Consider the following 2500-nt stretch of genomic DNA (forward strand, 5'->3'; position numbering starts at 1 on the left):
ACAAAAGAATTAGAGAGCATCACATGTGGTGTTAAGCAAAATTCACTGAATCACAGGCCAGTATCACTAACATGTGAAATATGCAAATTACTTTAAAAAGATGATAAGAAAACACTGAGTTACATACAAAATCAAACTTAAATACAAACTACTTAAATACAAAATGATATCAAACAAGCAATTTGGATGCTGAGAAGGCAAGACATGTATCGAATGTTTACAAGGAATTGTTACAAGAAGACAATAGCAAGAAGGCTGGATTTTTGAAGGCATTTGACAGTGTTAAAGAACAGACTCAAATTGGAAATTGGAACACAGAGTTTGAGGAAATTTCCTTGAATGGATGAAGGACTTTCTGTAAGAAAGACAAATTCTAACAGTAATTAGAGGCAAACACTACAAGGACACAAAGAAGAAATGGAGTACCCAAAAAATCTGCCTTGACACCAATTGTTTATTGCTTTCATCCATGATCAACTCAAACACAGAATGGCAATCTGAATATGTGCATAGGCACATAAAAATATAGAGCAGAGTAACCAAGGAATGTTTGAGACAAAATATCTAAAAATACATCAAAGGTTTGTTCAAAAGATGTACTGAAATGGAATCTAACACAACATAATGCCATCCAGTCATGAACAGTGGTGGCAAAAATTGACCTCTACACCAGTACGAACTAGGAGAAACAGGACCTAAATACATCAAGAAAAGAAGCCCTCTGAATAACTGTAGCTGGGAATTTAAATTTCACGATCACATAAATGATACAGTTTACAAAATGTTATCACTGATCAAATACATACACATAGGTGAAGAGATGGTAAAGACTATGGCAATACGTATTATATGACCAACTATAAAATATGTAGTAGTGATATTGAGTTCCAATTTAAGGATGTACACAGATAAACAGGAAACAGTTCAGTATGTGGGCATTACATGTGCCAAATTTAAGGGACTTGATCTAATATGACAAAAGTGATATAATTTTTTATAATTTAATTTTGATATCAATTTTGTCGCAGGACCAATGGAGTTCGACAAGTATTTCTTATTTAATTCATGAAGAAAATTATTTTTCCAAATAGGATTAACAATGAAGAAAAAAACTTTCAGAAAATATTAAAAAAGCTAGAGACACATTTCTAAGCATATGATTGGGATAATCATAAAAGCCTGGTACACATGTGGTGGGTCCCTTGTGGCTGATGGATAATTATCCAGATGAGGTAGCAGGAATGAAAGTATGGGTAGGATGGTGAAAACTGGGTTTCAGCAGAGTTTTTAAAAACAGAAATGCTACAAGTAGGAGAGTGGTTATAACTGCCATAGTAGTATTACTTTCTTTAAATAAATAATTTAAGCTGACTGTGGACTGTGGTGGAGAACAGGAATTGTTGATATTTTAAGGAAAACAAAAATATATAGACTGCTTCTAGAAAGTATGCTACTGTCATGAAAGAGAAGTGGTATGCATGTAGAGCTGATTGATGGTGAGTTGGAATAAGATGATGGGTTGATCTTAGGTAGAGTGGGAGGTACAATTAATTTTATCTTATTTTTTTTGTGTGTGTGTCACATGCTATATAGATCTCAAGGCTTTTTAGCTATTACAAAACATTCCACCTAAAATGTTACATGTAAAGCATGCAGCTTCATGCATGTAACTGTTTGTATTAGTGTGTGACTGTGCAGTACAGATTTGTTTTTCATTTGTTATAAAATGTAACAAGCAAGGTGTAATTCCATTTAATTTATCTAAAACAACAATAAATCAATTGCTGGCATTCATCCCGTCATAATATGGAACTCCTCAAACTATGATACTGCATCAGCAATATTTGACATGTTTCATATATTTAACATGTCACTTAATAAAAGCAGTGATAAATGTAATATATTGTGGAAAATATCATGCAATATAATTTGCCCTAAATTATATATATATATTTTTAATAAGGGTAAAAGCTCAAATGCAATTACAGGTATTACCTTTTATAATGGTGAAACTTTTACAAAATTCCATGAGACCGAAAGAATGCAATTTCCTACACATCTCAACTAAAACTTCAAAAATCTGTGATTTAGTTCTTTATACAGAGATTTAATGTGCAAGGAGGATGGCCACAATGATATCACAGACAGGTAAATATCAAAAAGGAACTGCACCAATTATTTCTTATTTTGCAAACCTTACAGTTACCCTAATTCCTGACCTTTCCTATGTTCCCCATGAATCCATATTAGGCCAGTGCAGAAGATAATACTGATATGGCTACTACTGTCATTCTCTTCTCCCCACCAATGTACTTCTGTATGGTACAGATTAGGTTTCCTAAAACCATTTAGTATAAGGTTAAATTTACCTGTAATGATTGAATATGACACTTTTCCTCAATGGTATTTCCTTCACTAGTTGATAATAAGAAAGTTGTGCAACATATATTACTTTGGTATACATCTACAGAAAAAAGGTAATGGCACTATAATAATCAAA

General features: G+C 32.6%; 1 protein-coding gene across 1 annotated transcript in view; it reads right to left on the minus strand.

Annotated features, from left to right (window-relative positions):
- Positions 1 to 2500, minus strand: part of LOC119586368 (fibrillin-1-like) — a gene marked incomplete in the record, with an annotated part of 169257 nt that overhangs the window by 6383 nt on the left and 160374 nt on the right.

Source organism: Penaeus monodon, chromosome 3 (genome assembly GCF_015228065.2).
Source record: "Penaeus monodon isolate SGIC_2016 chromosome 3, NSTDA_Pmon_1, whole genome shotgun sequence".
Taxonomy (NCBI): Eukaryota; Metazoa; Arthropoda; class Malacostraca; order Decapoda; family Penaeidae; genus Penaeus; species Penaeus monodon.